The sequence below is a fragment of the Anomaloglossus baeobatrachus genome, chromosome 2 (assembly GCF_048569485.1).
Source record: "Anomaloglossus baeobatrachus isolate aAnoBae1 chromosome 2, aAnoBae1.hap1, whole genome shotgun sequence".
In the NCBI taxonomy this organism is placed as follows: domain Eukaryota; kingdom Metazoa; phylum Chordata; class Amphibia; order Anura; family Aromobatidae; genus Anomaloglossus; species Anomaloglossus baeobatrachus.
In genome coordinates, this window is record NC_134354.1 from 621,853,769 (window position 1) to 621,871,008 (window position 17,240).

At 44.3% G+C, this 17,240-nt stretch overlaps 1 protein-coding gene across 5 annotated transcripts in view; it reads right to left on the reverse strand.

The window, feature by feature from the left end:
• ELF1 (E74 like ETS transcription factor 1) overlaps positions 1–17,240 on the reverse strand; it is a 203,588-nt gene that overhangs the window by 136,110 nt on the left and 50,238 nt on the right. For 4 of the 5 annotated variants that reach the window (XM_075336847.1, XM_075336844.1, XM_075336849.1 and 1 more), the window contains exon 2: positions 60–106. The exons of the other annotated variant lie outside the window; for it this stretch is intronic. The gene's annotated coding sequence lies outside the window, so the exon portion shown is untranslated. The remainder of the gene's footprint in view (positions 1–59; positions 107–17,240) is intronic. 5 annotated transcript variants of the gene reach the window in all.

Here is a 17,240-nt window from a genome sequence, read left to right on the forward strand (position 1 = left end):
GCCGTGTTTACCTGTCAGATCTGGGAGCGTGAGGAGGAGGCCGGATGCACAGCACCTACCTTATCTCCAGGTCCCCGAGGATCCCGCATGTATATGCTCCACAAGTCTGAAATCAGAAAAAGGGTTTAAAAGCTAGAGTTAAAATGGCCACGGCAGATTAGGGAAGTGGTATCTTCGCCTCAGCTTTATGAGTCATACATGAAACTGTGTGTTAGTGAAGGAGGGAACGCCCATGTTGCTTGGGGCCCAATTATCCTGCTAGGTCAAACATGCAAATGTGCAGGTAAGACAAAACACACAGGGCAGGCTGGGAAGAGGAACGCCCTGCCCCACCTTACCAGGCACAGAGCAAAGTGCATGAGCCAGGCATCTGGAAAGTCAGGCAATAAGGAGGGCAGGTACTTGGGAGACCAGGAATGTATACACGGCTGCCGGAGATTACCCCTCATCAGTAGGGCTGCACGAGGAAACCTGCGGAGAAGACATTACTGCAGCCACCATCTACTAACAGGCCAGAAGCATTCCAGAGGAAAGTACCAGTATTAGAACCAGCAAGTATAAGGCTGTGTGCACATGCTGCCTTTTATAATCAATACTGCAAGGAAAAACGCATCCCAGCAAAGTCTGAGAATCCTCACATGCTGTGCACATGTTGCAGATTTTGGTGCAGAAAAAAAAAACAAAACACTGCAGCATGTCAATTCTTTCTGCATATTTTTTTTCTGCATCTGATATAATCCACTGCAGTGCTCGATCATTGCAGTGGATTGGATCTCTCAGTGCTGCACTCGCAGCACTGACACTTCGCCTCACACAACATGCTTACGGCATGGTCTGTGAGGCATTCCATAACTCAGTAACCTGGAGTCGTTATCGTGACGACCCAGGGTTGCCGTGGCAGCGATCGGGTCCTTGTGATTGCATTACAGGGACCCGATCAGCAAGGAGAGGTAAGCGAGTCCTCTTCCTGCGATCATGGGGGTACAGGCCAGGAACCCCCGTGATCGCTATGACGTAAAAAAAACATGAAAAGCATATGAAAAAAAACCCCAAAAACACGAAAGCGCAATAAAAAAAGTGCAAAATTTGTGTTGCGTTTTAACTGCCAAAACATGCAGTTTTCTGTGCAGAAAATCTACACACAAATCTGCTACGTGGGCACATACCCTAAATGTTACCATTACTATAGGGTGTTATATTCTCAGCACTACTGTTTCATTTTTACTTCAAACATGTTTTTACTGGTTTGTAACTGAAATTTTATACCATTAAGGTCTATATGGAGGAAAGTTGTTATAGGGAAGGAAGAGGGGAGAGAAGCCCAGGCCGCTCTGTAGAACATAAAAATCACCTTTATAATACTCACCTATGGGGCGGTCCGGTCTTACTAGTATCGCTGCTCTTGGTCCAGTGCCTCCTCCATCTTATGCAATCGCCGTCCTCCTGCCCAGCCCTGTGTGCATGACGTGTCCTGCGTCATTCACTCAGAGGCCTTCATTGCGCTCCTGAGCATACACACTTTGATCTGCCTGGCTGAGGGCAGAGCAAAGGACTGTAGTGTGCGGGCGGTCTTTGACCTTTCCTTATGCCTACACATGCAAACAGCAGGTCAGATCAAAGTTGGCATGCACAGGAGCGCATTGGAGGCCTCTGTGTGAATGACGTAGGACGCATCTTGCACATGGGGCTGGCCAGGAGGACAGCGATCGCAAAAAGAGAGGAGGCACCGGATAGAAAGCAGCAACATCCATCGGACCGGACCGCCCCCTAGGGGAGTATAATAAAATAATAAAGCTGTTTTTTACGCTATACAGCGCGGCCTGGGCTGTTTATATACAGTATTCTAGTATACTGTATACTAGGGCTTACTGGTGGTGGCCGCAGATCATAAGGGAAAAACCTGGTGTCAGATTCCTTTTAACGTTTAACATACGGTCAACACAGACTGACTGTTCAAACCAAACACACGCGCTCGGTGCACCATGGCGGGACCAAACATTTAAGTGCACCTTCCCACCTGCTTGTCTTCCAGGTTTCCCCATACTCCCTATTTTGGTTGGCAGCTCTGAATTTAGAGAATCAGAGAAGGGCATACAAAGATGGAATACAAGAAGGTTGGCTGATGTACTTAAATGTTTGGCCCCGCCATGGTGCACCGAGTAGCTGCACGTGGTTTAAACAGTCATTCTGGGCTGACAAGAGTCCCTTTAAGGAGGAAAAAAAAAATCACCAATGCAGGCGCCTTAGCATCTCTAAGGTCACATGAGGTGGGGGGTTTCCTTCCTTGGTGGCAGGATCCCTATTCATGTTTTCAGAGATGGGATCAGCACTTATCAAGGATTTATCCAATATCCTGAGGGTACGCCATGAATACTTGGAATTCATTGGCTCCAAACATCAGGACATTGGCAGACTGTTGATAAAGAACGTATCCGAGTCAGTTGTATAGAAGTCAATTTTAGCCCAGTACAGACATTCCCAGAACAGTGACGGTGTGGGAGGGGATGAAGGTTTTAGATTTTAACCTGTGGAATATAATATTTAAGAAGGGTTGTCAGAGAATTGGACTTTAATGACTACATATCTCAAGGCATCCAGATGTGTAAATAGCTGATCAGTGGAGGTGCCGACTGTTGGACCACCACCCATCTAGTACTGATATCTTATCCCAAGGGTAGGTAATCCATATAGCAATCCTTGAAACCCATATTAATAAACTATAAATCTCTTCATTGTGATCTCAGGACGTAACTTTAAAGACCTTTAACATTGGGCAGTAATTTCCTAAATGATTATTCATGCGAAAACGTATTCTACCTCCCTGCCCAGTGTACAACTGACTGATCAAGAGAGAAAATGCTCATTTGTCATTTGATGACATCTTTGCATGCTGGGCTCGAACAACTTGGCTTGGGAAGTTGGAGGTGCGGAGATTTGCAAAACTAGAGCCGAATTATTATTGATAGTCAGTGGTCGGCAGGTCAGAGCCCTGCGAACCTCTTCCTACCTGCCGCATTCCCAGCGCGACGTCACACTGCAATAATGATGGTGAATTGGGCTTATTAATCAGAAGTTGCAATATAAATGTGGTCAGGTGGGAAAAGCTCTGATCTGATGCCCGTGGAATACGAACACGTTCACTAGATCAAGATCCTGCAAATCTTTTTGCTCAACTCCATTAAATATGGCTATTCTTCAAAGTACATAATATCATCAGGAATAAAAAAAAAAAAACGAAGACGCGAGATGGGATTATAGGACCTGAATGGTGCATGGGCAGGACTGTCTTGATTGGACAATGCCCCTTTATTAGTGAGCCACCTTGAAAATAGACCAAAAAAAAATGGCTAATAAAGCACTGATAGCAGAGGGGACAGGTTAGCATGAATGTCTGAAAACCTGAAAAACTGGTCCATCTATCTGGAACAATTATAATGTGACATTCATGTCCAACGTCCCATACCAAGGTTTATTTTAGCAATAAGCAGCACTGTCAAAAATGAGGCAGTGTCCACGATTTTAGGATTCCACACTTAAATCGCAGAAGACCAGACACATTATCGTCCAGATTGTCTGTTACAGCGGCAGATCTGCAGCCCCCCTCCACCCCAGTGGCCAATATAATTCACAGAGCTGTACGGTTCAGCTCCACAACTGCAAACATCAGGTCACCGCCAACGAACCCCCACCGATCCGGTACTGGTGACATCTCCCCAGACCGTGTAATTAAATAGGGTTTTCACTCTGTGACTCATAAAATCACTTATAAAAGGTTAAGTCTACAAATTTATTTTTTTTTTCCACACCAGGACTCTTACCAACTACCATTTGGTAATAGGATATCCCTACTATGACAAATGTTGTGCATAGTTGGAAAGAAAAAAAAAAGTCTGCAGTCCAATCTACCACCTTAGTAATGCAGTACAGTACATTAGAACGAGCCACATAAAGACCATTAGGCTTTGTGCACACGTTGCGAGTTTGGGTTTTTTTTCCACATTTTTGCCGCGTTTTAAACTGCCCTGTGTCAATGATAAACTGCATGCTTTTGCTTTCCCAGTAAAGTCTGAGTAACCAGAATTTCCATGTGCATGTTGCAGCTTTTATGTCAGCGTTTTATTGGTCAAAAAAAGCAGCATGTTAATTTTTTTGCGTTTTCATCACATTTTGTCACCCATAGAACTCAATGAGGGGATGAAAAATGGATGGCAAAACGCATGGTAACAAATGGGTTGCATTTTGTATGCGATGTACATGCATTCTTGTCACAAAAAAAAACACTGGTCACCCACTTTGTTCCAGGATATTAAAAAAAAAAAAAAAAAAACATTGAAGGAATGAAAATCTCTCTCTCTCTGCTCCATTCTCACCAATCACCGGCGCGGCTGTCACACTGCTATTGCAGCCTCTCGTTCTTCTTCCCGACCCGCTCATGAGCCTCATTGCATATTCACTGCACCCGCTCATTAGGCTCATACATATTCACTGCTTCCTTTGTCTGTGATTGGCTTCCGTTAGACACCCCCATGCTGAGTAACAGCTATCTGACTGCAAGCAATCACAGCCGTCAGTGGGCGGGTCTATATCGTACAGAAAAATAAATTAAAAAAAAAAACAAAAAAAAAAAAACTGGGTGCAGTTCCCCCTAATTTTGATACCAGCCAACAAAGTCTCACAGTTGAAGGCTGGTATTCTCAGGCTGGGGAGACCCATGTTATTGGGAGACCCCAGCCTAAAAAGATCAGCCAGCAGCCACCTGAAATTGCCGCATCCATGGAGGTACGACAGTCCTGGGACTTTACCCGGCTCATCCCAATTACCCTAGTGCGGTGGCGATCGGGATAATAAGGAGTTAATGGCAGCCCATAGCTGCCACTAAGCCCTAGGTTAGTGATGTCAGGCGTCTATGAGACACATCACATTACTAGTCTGTAAATGAAAGTAAATAAACACAAACAGGCAAAAAATCCCTTATTTGAAATAAAATAAAAAGCACCCTCTTTCACCTGCAGTTGCTGCTGTTCCTGTGGTGGATAGGAAATACGGGGGGGGGGGGGGGGGACCCCACGTGATTTCCCCCCCCCCCCCAAAAAAATTAAAAAAAACAACAGCTGGCCTAGCTAGCTAACCCTCTATCGAGCTATTATTTTATATCTAATTTTCTATCTATTCTATCAAATGTCCAATCATATTTTTTTTCTCCTTAAAAAAAAGCATTAACAAAAACGCACGCGTTTTTCCTGCTTGTTTTTTTCTCAAACACAGTGTTTACAGTTGTCACAATCTGCCAGAGAGTGCAGTTTTGATGTAAAACCTAAAACGCAGCATGCGCACATACCCCTAGAGGGGTTGTCCACTACTTTTATACTAAGGACCTATCCTTTGTTGTTGATACATAGCCCATGCGTTTTGGCGCGGTTTCGGTGCGGTTATTTGACAGAAGCTGCAGATGTGGTGTAGAAATTTCTGCAACCAAATAAATACTCAATGTGCGCACATCGCCTAATCCGGTAATCAGTCATTGATTACTAAGTTGAGGTCATTGAGTTCACCTCAGGTCTGTTCACCTGAGGTCACAGCTGTGGTACCATGGGAACCCCAGCTGTGACCGCATGTGAAGTCAATGAACTCAATGCCGGATTACGAGATTAGGTGCGTTGCGCACTTTGAGTATTTGAGTTGGACATTCTGCACCAAATTTGCATCTCCTAGCAAAAAAAAAAAACCAAAAAACACGATGCACACATGTTTTTATGCAGTTTCGGTGGGTTTTCTTGACAGGAGTTGCAGATTTGGTTCAGAAATGCCTGCAACCACATACTCACTGTGTGCACATCGCCTAATCCGGTATTGAGCTCAATAACTTTACCTGAGGTGAGGTCACTGAGTTCACCTCAGGTCAGTTCAACCGAGGCCACAGCTGGGGTACCGTGGGAATCCCAGCTGTGAGCTCAAGTAAACTCAGTGACGTCACCAATCACAGCTGAGGCTCAGTCAGTGTGTCCATGATGCTGCAGTGCAAGGTCACATTGTCTAATGTGACCGTGCACTACGACCTCCAATATAGCAGAGCCAAGATCATCGTGAGATGTCGTATCTGTGGATTACTTTGGATCTGCAGGGGTGTTTTGGGGGTTAATAAATTAGAGAAAGAGGGAGGGTTTTTTGGGGTTTTGTTTTATTTAAATAAAAAGTATTTTCCTTTGTTTTTTGTATTCATTTCATTTGACTTACAGGGTTAGTAATGGGGGAATCTCATAGACCCCTGCCCATTACTAATCTCAGGCTTGAGGACAACTGTGATTTTTTTCACATTTCACAGTTGTCATTAACCCCTCATATTACCATGATTGCAACCGCACCAGGGCAGTCGGGATTAGCCAGGTAAAGTGCTGGAATTGGCACATTTCATGGATGCGACAATTCTGTGGCGGCCATGAACTGCTTTTTTAGGCTGGGGGGGCCTCAATAATTATGGGCCTCTCCAGCCTGAGAATACCAGCCCCCTCCCTGTGTGCTTTATCTTGGCTGGTTATTAAAATTGGGAGGAACCTCACAAGGTTTTGTTTTATGTTTTTTTATTATTTGTTTAAATAATAAAAAAAAAACAAAAAAAAAAAAACACAAACACACATGGGGTCCCTTGTATTTTGATACGCAGCCAAGGTAACGCACACAGCTGGGGGCTGCAGCCTTTAGCTACCTGCTTTATCTGCGCTGGGTCTCACAATATAGGGGACCCCGAGACATTTTTCCCAATGATTTATGTTAACACTCCACAACCAATCACTGACGTCGGGAGTCTGACTGCAACTAATCACAGACAATGTCACAGAGGGTGGGCGGGGGAAAAAGGACTGCAAACAATCATAGACACCTTTAGAGAGGGTGGGCGGGGGAAGCAGTGCATAGTCATGAACTTTTTAATGATCGGACCAGGAAACAGTATGACAGCCGCGGAAACTAAGTATTATTCTCCTGCTTTAATCCCCATAATACGCTGACAACATTATTCCCAGAAACCATCTGTGAGTGTAAAATACATCCAGGCATCTCCTCCATGCTGTTCTCCTTCAGTTTCAGCACTTCTCTATCCATTGCAGCGTTTTTACAGCCCTCCCAGACCTACTTCCAAGGTCCTCGAGAAAAATATTCCAGATTTCCATTGACTTGTATTAGGTTCATTATTCGGTAGGAATACACGAATAATAGACATTTGGCACGAATAATCCGAACCCAAATATTTGACTATTCGCCCATCTCTAGTGGTATCATCTCCAGTGCAAAAGTCGTTGTGTTACGACATCTGTGGAGCATGGCAGTAGGTGTGTTTCTGGGATAATGCAACAAGACTGCTCCAAGATGGTATTCCATAGTGGAGTATATATATTCAGAAATGAGAGCTGTAATATCATAAAGATGCATTTTAACAATTTCTTTAAATGATTATAAATCTCTGAAAGATATTTAGACGTATAACTAGTTGTTTGGTTTTTTTAAACAGAGGTTTCAAAATAGTGACATATTTAAAAGTTCTAGTGAATATGTATTAACAGCACTGTGTCCATCCTGCTTTGGTCTTCTGCCCCAAATTTATCTGAAAGGCGTCAGGTCTTAACTTTACATTTGCAATGTAAAGTCAAATTTTCTGTTTTGACTATGGAGGGTCATGGCTACTGTCATGATGACTATGTGATAGTGGGGAACTGGGGCTCCTAAGTTGTCCCACAAGCTAGGGGGCCGAAGGCTCTCCCTAGGCTCAAGGATACTCCTGATGGTGGAGAGGTCTGAGTCTCGTTCCTGGGCCTGCTCCTGACCAGTCCTGATCGGATTTCCCTTATCCCTTCCCCCAGGGAGGACAGGACGGGAGTGTGAAGAAAACCACAACTAAAGACAGACAAGGAAAAAACGAAAGTCTGTCACACAGCACTCACATATAGGTAAAGACAATAAGAGGTTCAGGAGGAAAAACAAGAGAAGGAAGGAAGCTACAAAACAACATGGGTAAACTCTACAAATGCACCAAGCAAAGAGCACAACTTTCACTAGTAAGTCTGGGACACCACACCTCACAGACCAACATAGAATAAACTATAGCTGGCATGGGTGGAAGGTTTCAACTAGCACAAATAGGAGGGGAGATGTGATAGGCCTCCCTACAAATGTGACCAGACCAAAAGGAGCAAGCAGACCAGCAGAGATTAACTCTTGCTAGCTTGCCTATGAATCAGCACACAGCATGTAGACGCCTGATGTAATGAACCAGCAAGGGGAGCTGGAGCACCAGGAGAGTGCTGACAGCAATCCTCCACAAGGGAGCTGGAGCACCAGGAGAGTGCTGACAGCAATCCTCCACAAGGCCCCCCCAGTGGAAGAAGTGGAAGGTTGTACGGGCTGGGGTCAGAACCAGGATACCTACGAAAGGCTAAAATGGGGACAGAGTCAAGGGAAAGTTGAGTCAGGAACCGAGAGGGTACGTCAAAGACCTGGGGGAGCGCGGAAACCAGAGTAAATAGACAAGCCGAAGTCGGGAGGCGTGAGAGCAGGTAATAGCAGGGAGTACAGGAGGACAGAACAACAGAGGAGGGAGGATGGCAGTCCGAGAGGAACAGAGGCAGTCAGGACGGATGGCAGGGAGAACGTACACAGGCTGGGCAGGAGGTGGGGGAGTGGACACTGTCAGGACAGAAGGCAGGGAGGACGAATGTAAACAGGACGGGAGGCAGGATCAGAACTCAAAAAGGGACCAGCGGCACACTGCAGAGCAGAATTATAACTGGTACTAAATGAACGGAAGTGCCCAGAAGATAAAGGCGCCGAGATCCCGGTAACAAGGCACGGAGGGGGGTCCCCCCACCCCCGGCCACGCTCCAGGAAACACTGACAGCCAGGGTCATGACACCAGAGTTTGTTTGTGTTGATCCCAAACATCAGAGAAACCATCAGGCGGAGTGTCAGAATCTGCAATCTGGGCAGCACCCAATGGCACCATGACAGTCGGCGAAGTGTGACAAGTACAAGACAGCCATAGGCAAATCTGCTGCAGTGTTTTCATTCGTAGCCGTTTGGCCAGCAAGTGGGTTAGCTGAGTGGTAGCACACTCAATTTTAATCAAACATTAGCAGTTTGGGAGAAAACATTAACAATGCAATGAATTAACTATTGTTTTCCAAATTGGTGGAGAATTCCTGGAGAAAGAAACTTTAGGGCTTTTTAACAGCACAAAGTTACATTCCCTATTTTTAGGCCTCATTCAGACCTAATGGATTTTCAGCCGTTTGGTCAGTGTGTCGCTAGTGTTTTATCAGCGATTTAAAAAGGATAAATAATTGCAAGGCTTCTCCTATACATTGCAATGTTAACTACGGACACCACAAGGATTGTACAAAGACCCACTGACTTGTGTGGGTAATTTTTGATCTGTGACATGGATCTAAGATGGACATATCACTGTGATTTTCTTGCAGATGCAGTGTCTTGAAAAAATAAAAAAAAAAATATGGACACGTGAACATCCCCATAGACCCGAATGGGTGCGTTCTGTGAGAGGCAAGAATCGAAACACGTGAAAAATGACATCTAAGTGAGGTGTTAGAAAATAAGTGCATATTTCTGTCACTTTTGTTCTTGATATTTCTACAACTACAGCAGAAATAAAACAGGTTCTAGGAGAGCAGATTTTACTACAACTCCCTCATAGCACTAATGGCCAAAGGACAAGGACTGGTGACAGGTAACATCCATAGAGGCGCCCCACTGCCCCTTCAACTTAAATTGAGGGAGACAAGAATCTGCCTATTTTCATCCTAACCTACATGTCCCTTTGTTTCGCAAGTAAAGGAGTGTCTGACAGGCGCTCACTACCCTCCCTCCAAACACAAAAGTGCTTCATTATCATCAGCCCGTGTAGGTCAACCAACAATCACTACTAGGACAAGCCCTTCCCAATTGCTATATTCCCCCGTATAAGATGAAAGCAGCCCATACTCCCCTCTCCACGATGCCCATCCGGTGATGCCAGCACCTGGTCTCCTGGGGATCGCCTGCCGTTAGGCGACATGAGCACTGCATCCAGAGGTCACATCACTCTCACTTCCTATGGAGGAGCGCAACTCCAGGACGAAGCGAGCGCTGCCACTGATCTCCAACTCCCTCCAAATAAAGAGTGAAGCGTGTAGGGAGAGGCAACAGGGCCTTCATGGACTGACAGGTTTACTATGACAAGGAACAGAAATTGACCAGATTTTAGATGTAACCGACACCGGCTCACAGCTAATATGGATTTCACTTACTCTAGTATTCTGTAAGATAGACTTAGCCAATTAACCCCCTACATTTTTAAATACAATGATGATGTGAAAAGATCCTTTTTTTTTTCTTTTTTCTTTTTTTGAAGGGGGGGGGGGGGGGGAGACGCGTTAGTCAATAAGAAAAACTATGGAGATTATAATATTATAATATATATTATATTCATGAAGTCCTTAATATCATTGCTAATCTCAGTAATTGGCCTAACATAGGCAAAAAGGTTTGAGAATTACACAAATCATGGTTTTCACAAAGTTTGCATTAACTTTTAAGATTGTTATGAAGAATGATCAGATGACTTGCAATGGTATTCATTGCCATAAGAAAGTGTTACAAAAAATACATCTGTCAGCAGGTTGTTGCTATGGAATCTGATAGCAGAATTATGTAGAGACAGACATGATTCAAGTGATGTATCACTTACAAGTCTCCTTGGTGGAGTTTTGATAAAATCCCTGTTTTTCTCTAATGTAGATGCAGTAGAGCTAAGACTTCTGGGCTGTGCATAATACCGCCCGCACCGTTGCAAGCTGCCAATCAGTGATGGAGGAGGGATTACACAGATAATCCTGATTTGCTTGCACAAGACATAGTGAAGTAGTGAAAATTTCCTGCTGATAAAACAATGATTGTATTGAAACTATAACGCACAGCCTAATAGGTGAAATATCCCTGTAATCAAGCTCTTTCATCACACTTTAGGATTTTCTCACATTAAATAGAAAAAAACGACAGATTCCGTTTAAAGGGGACCTATCACCATGAACATACAGTCCAATCAGAAGGCACCATGTTATAAAGCTAGGGAAGCAGAGTACATTAACATATAGTTTTGTGAGAAAAGAGATTCAGTATAACTTGTATTGTAATCATTAAACCCCTGTTCTGTCTGGGATTTTTGGTCCAGTGGATAGGTACTAAGAGTAGAATCCACAAAATGATTGACACTCCTGTTGACAATAGCTGGGGATGAGCTTAAAAGTCCAGGAATATCAGGAATGTGAATATAGGGCCGTACAAACCTAAATCTAGTGAGTGCCGGGATGGTCTATGAATTTGGCAGGTCCTATCAGGGACTGACCGCTATTTCTTTGTGCCCACTTATATAAAGAAAGTTGTCAGTCACTGATGGGACCGAACATCCCAGAGAGACCAGCGGTTTATATGATTAAACATACATTATACTATCATTTTCTCTCAAAATGTTACCATATGCTCTGCTCCATAATGTGTCTGCCGATTAGACAGTTTTCTTGGTGACAGATTCCCTTTAACGGGGACAAGGCATCTGATATAACGGACATGTTAACTGAATTATAAGAGCAGACTGGCTGCAATAATGGGGGACTGGTGCTTGAAATCATGGTCTTCTGTTAATCATATTTCCTTGGCGATAACTGTGTAGTCGTAACCGCTTCTCAGAATAAGGACTTTACAAGCAAGGACATTATTGCTTGCACGATTACCTCTAAGGCTATGTGCGCACGTTGCGTACTAGCCCTGCAGAAATTTCTGCAGCGATCTGAAGAGCACACGTGCGCTTCAAATCGCTGCAGAAAATGTCCGTAGAGAAAAAAAAAAGCCGATTCCATGCGCTCTGCCTGGAGCTCCTGCCATAGACAGAGCAGGAGTTGCCGGCAAAGCGCACGGAAGAAGCGACATGTCACTTCTTAGAACGCAGCGCTTCGGGCAGCAGCCGAAGCGCTGCGCTCTAAGACGCCACGTGCGCACGGCCCCTGCACAATCTCCATAGACTGTGCAGGGGACGCAGGACGCATGCAGTTACGCTGCGCTACAAAGCACAGCGTAACTGCATGTATTTATGCAACGTGCGCACATAGCCTAAATCCACCATTTATAGGATCATCAAGAACTTCAAGGAGAAAAGTTCAATTGCTGTTCTGGGATGGTCTAAGGAGGATTCAGCTACGGGATCAGTGCAACACTAGAAATGAGCGGACCCCTTGAAGTTCGGGTTCCCCGGGTTTAGACGGACTTTAAGGCTCTGTTCAGTACTCCATTGGAAGTCACAGTTTGGGCAGTTCGGGTCTCCACACACATGCAGCCAGCCATAAACAGATCACGTCTGGGAGAGGGAAGGTAGAATTGTTTTTTATGTACACACTTCATCCGTTAACGCTGATTTTACCCACCATGTGCGCCAAACACTGCAAGCGGCTCGTACTGGGCCGAGCACAGAGCATACCCGAGCACAACGATCATCGCTAGAGTGGTTTGATTACATAAAGCACCCTGTCGTGCTAGGTACGGGGAAATACCAAGTGAACGGAGAAAGGAAAAAGAAACCCTGTGTCTAGAGAGGGCAGAGATAGTTATCACCTGACCAAACCAACCGCTGGCCCCTGGCTTTCTTCACCACCCTAGATAGGTTCCACACTTATGCGCTGATCCGGACACTTGTCCATGGCTGACCCTAAAATAGGCCCTAGGTAGGATATAGATGGGATGAGAGCTTAGTCAACCCCACTAAGCTCTAAAGAACATACAGCAAAATATATACGCAGGGGAAAGTAAACTAATATCTTATCTCCAGATGACCCAGGGAGAGGATCTGCAACAAAGTTTCTCCAGATGAATACCAGCCAACTGCTTGCACTAACGACTTGTCAGGGGTATTAGACTTATTATCACCAGAGGAAATCCACAAGGTCCTAAAGAGGAAGGGATAAACCCCAAGCAGGGAAAGTCAGAGAGCAGCTTGTGTAGCCAAATGCTGCAACCTTCTACAGCCGGAAACTACAGGACTGTCATGAGTGACAGACCCGAACTTTAATACTGATTTATTGTAAAGTTTGTATTTGGTACAAACTCTGAACTTTACTGTATGGGGTCACTCATCTGTATTCAACACCAATGCAGGCAGAGCTTGCTCTGGAATTGCAGCAGGAAGGTGTCATAGCATCTGCACACTCAATGAGGCAATGGGCTTTTGGAGACTCGGGTGTTGTCTAGGAAAGCAGTCAAAAAGCCAATTTTCGCCAAAGGACTGATATTCTGCAGGATGTACAGAGATAAGACTGAAGAGGACTGGGGTAAAAGGTATTTTCTCTGATAAAGCCCCCGTCAGACTATTTGGGGCATCAGGAAGAATGATTTTCTGGAGAAGAAAAAGGTATGGGTGCTTTCACACTACAGTCATATGAAAAAGTTTGGGCACCCCTATTAATGTTAACCTTTTTTCTTTATAACAATTTGGGTTTTTGCAACAGCTATTTCAGTTTCATATATCTAATAACTGATGGACTGAGTAATATTTCTGGATTGAAATGAGGTTTATTGTACTAAGAGAAAATGTGCAATCCGCATTTAAACAAAATTTGACCGATGCAAAAGTATGGACACCTCAACATAAAAGTGGCATTAATATTTTGTAGATCCTCCTTTTGCAGAAATCAAAGCCTCTAGTGGCTTCCTGTAGCTTTTAATGAGTTCCTGGATCCTGGATGAAGGTATATTTGACCATTCCTGTTTACAAAACAATTCCAGTTCAGTTAAGTTTGATGGTCGCCGAGCATGGACAGCACGCTTCAAATCATCCCACAGATTTTCAATGATATTCAGGTCTGGGGACTGGGATGGCCATTCCAGAACATTGTAATTGTTCCTCTGCATGAATGCGTGAGTAGATTTGGAGCGGTGTTTTGGATCATTGTCTTGCTGAAATATCCATCTCCTGCGTAACTTCAACTTTGTCACTGTTTCTTGCACATTATTGTTAGAATCTGCTAATACTCAGTTGAATCCATGTGACCCTCAACTTTAACAAGATTCCCGGTGCCGGCATTGGCCACACAGCCCCAAAGCATGATGGAACCTCCACCAAATTCTACTGTGGGTAGCAAGTGCTTTTCTTGGAATGCCGTGTTTTTTTTGCCTCCATGCTTAATGCCTTTTTGTATGACCAAACAACTCAATCTTTGTTTCATCAGTCCACAGGACCTTCTTCCAAAATGTAACTGGCTTGTCCAAATGTGCTTTTGCATACCTCAGGCGACTCTGTTTGTGGCGTGCTTGCAGAAACGGCTTCTTTCGCATCACTCTCCCATACAGCTTGTCCTTGTGCAACGTGCGCTGTATTGTTGACCGATGCACATTGACACCATCTGCAGCAAGATGATGCTGCAGTTCTTTGGAGGTGGTTTGTGGATTGTCCTTGACTGTTCTCACCATTCTTCTTCTCTGCCTTCCTGATATTTTTCTTGGCCTGCCACTTCTGGGCTTATCAAGAACTGTACCTGTGTTCTTCCATTTCCTTACTATGTTCCTCACAGTGGAAACTGACAGTTTAAATCTCTGAGACAACTTTTTGTATCCTTCCCCTGAACAACTATGTTGAATACTCTTTGTTTTCACTTCATTTGAGAGTTGTTTTGAGGAGCCCATGATGCCACTCTTCATTGGTGATTCAAATAGGAGAACAACTTGCAAGTGGCCACCTTAAATACCTTTTCTTATCATTGGATACACCTGCCTATGAAGTTCAAAGCTCAATGAGGTTACAAAACCAATTTAGTGTTTTAGTAAGTCAGTAAAAAGTAGTTAGGAGTGTTCAAATCAAGAAATTGATAAGGGTGCCCATACTTTTGCACCGGTCAAATTTTGTTTAAATACGGATTGCACATTTTCTGTTAGTACAATAAACCTCATTTCAACCCAGAAATATTACTGAGTCCATCAGTTATTAGATATATGAAACTGAAATAGCAGTTGCAAAAACCCAATTTGTTATAAAGAAAAAAGGTTAACATTAATAGGGGTGCCCAAACTTTTTCATATGACTATGTTTTTTTAACATGCGTCATGAACGTTTTTGTGCTGCAAAAGCGGATCCTGCTTTTACAGCAAAAAAAAACGCATGCAAACGCATGTATTATTTTGCAGGATCTTGTCACTTTAAGTTTATGGGCGGGCATTGAAGTCATGTGATCGGGAGTGAGGGGAACTGAACATGAAAGACTGGGAGCCGGCTTCTGACAGCTGTGGAGTCTCGTAACCAAGGTAAACATCGGGTAGCTTGCTTGGATACCCGATATTTACATTGGTTATGAGCGTCTGCAGCTGCTAGGAGCCGGTTCCCTGCACACGTAACCAAGATAAACATCGGGTAACTAAGACCGCGGTTACCCGATGTTTACCTTGGTTACGAGCGTCCTCCGCTCTCAGGCGGGGGATAGTGGAGAGAGAGAGGGAGGGGGAGGGAGGGAGGTGGAGAGAGAGGGAGGGGGAGGTGGAGCGAGGGACTGATCACGCGAGGCTGGTTTCTGGGCATGCTCAGTAGAGCAAGCAGGATCCTGTCTATCAGCATGCCAGCGTTCACATGCGTTGGCGTGCTGTTTAGTCAGGATTCAGCAATTTGCAGTATTTGGACGCAGCTCAAAAACGCTACAAGTAGAGTTTTTGAAAAAAGTTAAAAAAACTGCAAGTCGCAGGATCCTCACTATAATGCACGCAAACGCAGGTGAACGCATGTTGACGCGAGTCCATTGCAAATGCATTGAAATGAAAACGCATTTGCACTGGATCCGTTTTTGCGTTAAAAAAACGTTCATGACAGATGTTAAAAAAACGCACTGTGAAAGCCGCCTAAGCGCTACCAAGAATCCTGCGAGCGTAGGCCAGTTTACTCTGAGTAAAAAAGAAGCACGGTGGGCATGAGATGTCTACAAATCCCATCCATTTTGCTGGAACTGTAAGACGCTGCGTTTTTGACCTAATGAAAAATACGCAGAGTCAAAAAGTAATCATGGGCACACAGCCTAAACATCCCGACACCATTATTGTTGAGGGGTATTTGGAGATAAACCAAATTTTTTTTCAAGCAAGACGAAGCAATTTATCAAATGACAAGTGTTAGTCACACCAAGTGGCTGAGCCCAGAAAATGATAGTGAGCATCGAAGGGGGAATTGCCGAAAAATAAGTGTGAACATTATCAATATGGAGTCTTTGCAAAAACGTGACATATTTGTCAATAACAGTTTAAAATCTTCTGAAACGCTTATATTTATACTTCAGTAACCACAGAAACATCTGACAAACATCTAAACACACTGAAGCAGCAGAGTTTGTGAAAACTTTTGGCAGCGACTGTATATACTGTGTGCACACACGGGGCATTCTCCATCATTACTAATATCAGGTGGATACATTCATCGCACAAGGTAACGCACATCCAGCATCATCGCCAGGAGTCAGCACACCTCACTGTCACCGACAATGGAAATGCAGTTCCATAGAAAGCGGAAATGGAGAAGTTGCACAAAAGTGTAACTGCTCATTTTACAGATAAACAGAACTTGTGTTCCCCACCCAGACAAACAAACGATGCAGCAGAGCAGCTGCTCTATGTCCACTCCGGCTGATATCCAGAAGCACAACACTCCAGGGCGGCACATTATCACACAGGGCCTTAGCCATTCATTTACATACAGTCATGGCCGAAAGTGTGAAATTGTTCCAGTAAATTAAGTATTTCTCGCAGAAAATTATTGCGATTACACGCTATCTTATACATGTTTATTTTGTGTCAGTGGTGTAACTAGAGTGCGATGGGCCTCGAACCAAAATGAGAACCTGGGCCCCCCCTTCTGTTTCCCCCATACGGTACATGATAACTACGCAGACACACAGCACTTTCCCTCAGCCCCCAGCTTTCCCATGCTCGGATATCCCTCTTTTTTAATTAGCTTTCTTATACTTGGATATTAATCTTTCCCTCAGCACCCAGCTTTCCGATGCTCTAATCTTTCCCTCAGCACCCAGCTTTCCGATGCTCTAATCTTTCCCTCAGCACCCAGCTTTCCGATGCTCTAATCTTTCCCTCAGCACCCAGCTTTCCGATGCTCTAATCTTTCCCTCAGCACCCAGCTTTCCCATGTTCTGATATCCATCTTCAATATAACAGAAAACTTG